Source organism: Sus scrofa, chromosome 2 (assembly GCF_054392235.1).
Source record: "Sus scrofa isolate SSC_HxYL_T2T_F1_AM1 chromosome 2, Sscrofa_HxYL_maternal_Yorkshire_Landrace_v2.0, whole genome shotgun sequence".
NCBI classification, from domain to species: domain Eukaryota; kingdom Metazoa; phylum Chordata; class Mammalia; order Artiodactyla; family Suidae; genus Sus; species Sus scrofa.
This window is the reverse complement of record NC_139384.1, coordinates 11313979-11320442: the sequence shown is the minus strand read 5'-3', so window position 1 is coordinate 11320442 and position 6464 is coordinate 11313979. Positions and strand designations below refer to the sequence as shown.

The following is a 6464-nucleotide window of genomic DNA, read 5'->3' as shown; positions in this document are numbered from 1 at the left end:
CACGTTTGTATGGTGCTTGTATAATGGATTTAATGTTCAGTCCACAAACTCAGGTGTTCAGGAAATATACATTGGCAATTCTTAATCAAATTCTTTGAGAACCCAACCCATTCGGTCATCCCTGCCTATTCAGCGCCCTATCCATCCAACACACACACACACACACACACACACACACACGGTCTTAAATAGTGCCAGGTCATTGGAGAAGCAATTCTTGTCATTAGCAGCTAGTACACACCACTTACCACCAAGTCACTGTCCCAGTTTTCATTAGACCCTCTGTGTCCTGTGAACTTTGTTCTTTTTTTTTTTTTTTTGCTACACCCACAGCATATGGAGGTTCCCAGGCTAGGAACCTCCAGCATATGGAGGTTCCCAGGTTAGGGGTAGGGGTAGGGGTAAGGGTAGGGTTAGGGTTAGGGTTAGGATTGAATCAGAGCTGCAGCTGCTGGCCTACACCACAGTCATAGCGATGCCAGATCCGAGCCACATCTGTGACCTACACCACAGCTCATGGCAACACCATATCCTTAACCCCCTGAGCAAGGCCAAGGATCGAACCTGTGTCCTCATGGATTCTGGTCAGATTTGTAAACTGCTGAGCTATGACAGGAACTCTTGTGTCCTGTGAACTTGATGCTTCTATCCCATACTTGGAATACATTTCCCCTAAAATTATGAGACTTCAGTGCCTATGGTCTAGACTTACAGCATGAAAATGTAGAAAACCATCCTCTCCTAGGTTTTCCGTTCCACTGGGAAAGATGTTAGGGAGCAGGTCAGAAGTCCCCCCCACCCCTTTACATTCTGCAAAAATACTTTTTGCTCTTTGTTTTACCAAGGCATTCTCTTCCTTATCCCCCTGTCTGACATACCCAATACTATCCCATCAGTGAGTTTAGAAGCCAATAAGGGGAGGTGAATGTGTGAAGAAGCAGTTTATAAAGAAGGGTGCAAAAGACCGAAGGCAGCCAAAGGCAATCTAGGGTTTTATTTAACTATCTTATTCCAAACATCTCTCTTAGGCTTTTTTTTTTTTTTTTTTTTGGTAAAATTGTGAAGAGTTGATTTTCTGATGCTACTGCTTTATACCTACAATTCCCAAGATCCTTTGGGAAACACAAGTCAGTTGTTCAGGAGGATATTTTCATTTGTGAGACTGAATACTCCATGGCTAGATTATACTTTACAGCCTCTTTGTGTCTAAGGCAGTAGGAAGGCGACTCTCCCCAGTGGAATGCTGATGAGGTGATGCTCCTCACTTCCAGGCTTGACCCCAAGATCCCCTGCATTATTCTCACAATCTCTCTCTCCTCCTGTTCTGGTCAGATGTAGGGAGTCCAGGACCCAGAAGAGGCTGAGATCTGTATAGAACTGAGCCTTGCCTATAAAGACGTGCATAGATTAAATCCACTGCTAAACATTTAGTTGGACTGAGACCTAAGAAACCTTTTATGGCACTAGGCCAAGGAAAGCATTGAACTGTTTGTCACAGAAGTTAGCCGACTCTGAATAATAGAGTTGCTAAGGCAAAAACCTTCAAATCTTGCTCAAAACAGAACGAACCTTACTATTATCCTCCTGTATTATCTACCACTATTTAACGGATTACTAGAAACATAGCTTCTTTAAATGACACAAATATATTATCTCTTAGTTTCTGTAGGTCAGAAGTCCTGGACAAGCCTAGTTAGATTACTTGCTCATGGTCTCACATGGCTAAAATCAGAGCACTGGCTAGGTCTGTGGTCCAGAGGCTAGGGGTCCTCTTCCAAGCTCATTTACCATTGGAAGAATCTAGTTCCTTGCAGCTGTAGGTTTGATGTCTCTGTTTCTTTGCCATCTGTCTGCGGGGGGCCACTCTGCTCCTAAAAGACACCTGAAGTTCTTCTCATGCGGGTTCCCCCTATCTTCAAGCCAGCAAGGGTTTGTCAAGTCCTTCTCAAGCTTCTGTGTCTGCTTTTAAGATGTCCTGGGATTACAATCAGTGCATTCAAATAATCCAGGAAAATTTCCCTATTAGGAAGTATACTTAGGAGCTTTACCTACAGAGTTTAAGGTAACATATTCATGGGTGTGATATCTCATTATATTCCCAGTCTTGGGAATTAAGGCATAGAATTTTCTTGGGGCCCATAATTCTTCCTATCACACCCCTGAATGGGTGCTAAGGGGGAAGAAAAATGATTCAATATATTTTTAGGTATTATTTTTCCTTCTGAAACACTGAGTTGCCGTGTCACATATGCAATCAAAGTGGTGTTTGCAGTTTCAATAATCATATTTATATACTCACATTGTTTAAAAAAAATCAACTAGCCATACAAGGATTATCTTGAATAGCAAGTAGACCCATTTGGAATTCTAAATACTTTAAATTTAGGAGTTCCTGTTGTGGCTCAGTGGGTTAAGGACCTGACATAGTCTCTGTGAAGATGCGGGTTCGATCGCTGGCCTCAGTGGGTTAAGGACCTGGTGTTGCTGCAAGCCAGCATTACCGTAGCTGTAGCATAGGCCTGTAGCTGTAGCTCTGATTCGACCCTTAACCCAGGAACTTCCATATGCCACAGGTGCGGCTGTAAAAAATTTTTTTTAATTTAAAAATAAGTAAATAAATACTTCAAATTCAGCCATGCACCATATATCATTTTCTATGAACACCATGAGAAAGGCGTAGAAGCACTGATCCTCCTACTATGGAAGATTAAGATTTAACTCTCCTTCCTCTTTCCAACACCCAACCATCACACACACGAATACTTCTCACCCTTCATGGTCTCTGTAAAGCTCATAATTTGGTAAAGATATAGTGTATTTATATCTTTATGATTTATCAGAGCTGAGTCATTTAATATTTTTTTCTTTCTCTTGCACAGTGTTTTTTTTTTTTCCCTAGAATTATGGCATTTCCTTTTTTCCTCCTTGCTTTTTAACCCCAAACTCTCCACTAGTTTTCTAAGTCTCCTCTTAACACAATTCATATTACAAATTCTATTAATTTCATCATTTTGAAGACGTCTTCATTGGCAATGCTTGGCCTACTCACTCTCCATCACTGGTACACAGCTATCATTCCAGAATCACTTTTCCATCAGCCTGGAAATATTTTTCACAGACCTTCTTTGACTTTATATCTCATCTATTTCTCTCTCTCACTGTTCTCTTTGTTATGAAAAAAAAAAAAAAAACAAACCCATAACAACACACATTTCAGTAGCTCCCCCCCTACTCCATCTATAACACATTTATTGATTTTTCTGTTCACAAGAATTGTTTTCTGTGTAATTTTCTAACATAGAAATAAATATGAACACACACATGTACTTTATTTCATTTCATACTTCAGTATGTATTTTTTTTTTTTACTTTTCAGCCTCTGTAAAGTTTTTTTTAATTTTTTCTTTTTTTTTTTTGCATTTTAAACTAATTATAGACTCATGAAAAATTCTTTGAAAATGCAAAGATAGACATACCCTTCAGCCAATGTTTCACCCAACTTGCTACATCTCATACAAGCTGAGACACAATATCAAATATCAAACACAGGAAGCTGATACTGGTACAATACAATTAAACTGCAGACCTTATTCAGTTTTTGTCATCTTACCCTGCATACATTTGTATGTGTGAATATTTAGTTGCATTTAGTTCTATACAATTCCATCCTATGTATATATCTAGAACCATCACAATATTCAAGATACAGAACTGTTTCATAACCACAAAACAACTCCTTCATGTTACCTCTTCATATTAACACCTCACCACCACCCCTATCTCTGTATCTTGGCAACCACTACTCTGTTCTCCCTCTCTGTTGTTTTGCCATTTCGAAAAATGTTACACAAATGGAATCATACAAGGTTAAGCTCTTGAGAGTGAGTTTTTCCACTAAGATAATTCTCTTAAGGCCTATCCATGTTGTTGTGTATATCAATAGCTCATTCTCTTCAACTACTGAGTATTATTCCATTGCAGAGGTGTTCCAGGTTGTGTTTAACCATTTATCTGCTGAAGGACATTTGTTTCATGTACTTTTCTATTATGCAGCACCTTGCTTCTTCTTCTTCCTTTTTTTTCTTTTTTTTTTTAGGGCTGCACCTGCAGCATATGGAAAGTCCCAGGCTAGGGGTCAAATCCGAGCTGCAGTTGGAGGCCTATACCACAGCCATAGCAACACTGGATCCAAGCTGCATCCACAAACTATGCCATACCTTGAAGCAATGCTGGATCCTTAACCCACTGAGCAAGGCCAGGGATCGAACCTGCATCCTCACAGAGACTATGTCAGGTTCTTAACCTACTGAGCCACAATGGGGACTCCTCATGCCATGGATTATCAGTGCCCTCTACTCCTGGAGTAATTAACATGTAAATCTAATCAGAGTACAGAGTCAACTCTAAAAACCTCAGAACCAATTCAGAAAATTCATCCTTAAAATTCTGTTCCTCCAGGTTCCATTTTCCATAAAATCAGTATTAGGGTTCTCCAGAGAAACAGAATCAACAGGATATACACCATATATAGAGAGAAAGAAAGAGAGAGATTAGTTATAAGGAATTGGCTTGCATGATTATGGAGGCTGAGAAGTCCCAAGATTTGTAAACTGAGCTCCAAGAGAGCTGGTGATATTAATTCTAGCCTGAGTGTGAGTCCAAAGTTAGGAGAAGACCAATGTCCCAGCTCAAAGATCATCAGGCAGAGAGAACAAATTCTCTCTTGCTCAGTATTTTGTTCTATTCAAGCCTTCAACAGATTAGATGAGGCCCACCCATGTTGAGGAGGGCAATGTGCTTTATTGAGTCTACCATTTCAAATATTAATCTCACCCAGACATATCCACACACCCAGAATACTGTTTACCCAAATATCTGGGCACCCCACGTCCCAGTCAGGTGGACACACAAAATTAACCGTCACATCTGGTTTATGCTGATTGACTTGGAGCCACAGTCTGGGAAGAGCCTTATGTGGAAACACCTGCTCATATCAGAAGTTACTGCAATACCAATGTACAGTCATAAAACCCTCATTGAGATCTGCTGTTAGCAAGGAACTAAAACGTTATATTAAGAAATGTGGTGCAGAGATGCTCTCTTAGAAAGAATCATCTTTATTTATACAATGCCTCACTTGTGCTTATAATATTTAGGAGGGCATGTAGGTGCACTGCATTACCAAAAAGATAAACTTATTGTTAGTGGATCACACCTGTACCAGGAGTCCTAAGGAGGATGTAGACCTCCTTTTCATCCAGGAAATTCTCCATCAATTCACAAGGTACACTTTGACCCTTTAGGAATTCCCAATCTCTCACTCTGCTCCCCCCATCAACACAGACACACATAAGCCTTTCCTTCCCTATGGCCCCCTTGATGTTTTACTACCCCTCTGGCCTCCACTAGGATACAGGCGTGGAGTTGCTGGTCATACATGTATCACTGCAGAAAGCTTTAAGTCCTCAAGGCAACGCTCTAAAACATCAAACTGAATCCACAAGGTCTGAATCTAAACCAACAGGTTCCTAATTTTGGCTCTGCAACATTACTAGCTGGGATATTTTGGGCAAGTTCCTTAAAATCTTTGTACTCCAGTTTCTCCATCTATAAAAGATGAGCAGGAATAGTGCCTAGTATGGCATTGTGGTGAAGACTGAATAATCAATGCATGTACAGGGTTTAGAAGATTATCTAGCACAATATTTTTCCATAATGAAACATCTATAGAACAAATTATCTTGGAGCTCCTGTTGTGGCTCAGTGGTTATGGGCCCAACTAAAATCCATGAGGATTCGGGTTCAATCCCTGGCCTCGCTCACTGGGTTAAGGATCCTGCATTGCTGTGACTGCAGTGTAGGCTGGCAGCTGCAGCTCCAATTCAACCCCTAGCCCGGGAACTTCCAAATGCCATACACGTGACCCTAAAAAGCAAAAAACAGACAAACAAAAAACCCCAAAATAAATTATCTTTGCAAAAATTACTGCTTCTTGTGGCATAAATTTCATATATTTTATGCTGACAAAATCTCTCTCTCTTTATTCTAAATTATACAAATTATCTCCCTGCTATGGAATGAATTACATACCCCTCCAAATAAAATTCATAGTCAAAACCCTAACATCAATGTGATGCTATCTGGAGACTGGGACTTTGGGAGGTAATTAGGTTTAGATGCAGCCATGAGGATGGAGAACCTTATTATGGGATTATAAAAAGGAACACCAGAGAGTTTAGTCTGTTCTCTCTCTATGTGCACATTGAAGAAAGGACATGTGGGCATGTGGCTAGAAAAGAGCTATCTGCAAGCCAAGAAAAGAACGCTCACCAGGAGATGAATCAGCCAACACATTGACTTCAGATTTCCTGCCCTCCAGAACCATGAAAAGTCAAATTATGTTGCTTAAATCATCCAGCCCATAGTATTTTGTTATGGCAGCTCATGCAGACTAATACACACTC

General features: G+C 40.2%; 1 long non-coding RNA gene across 1 annotated transcript in view; it reads right to left on the bottom strand.

The window, feature by feature from the left end:
* The window catches only part of LOC146405096 (uncharacterized), a 142123-nt gene that overhangs the window by 42298 nt on the left and 93361 nt on the right, over positions 1-6464 (bottom strand). The gene's annotated exons all lie outside the window — the stretch shown is intronic.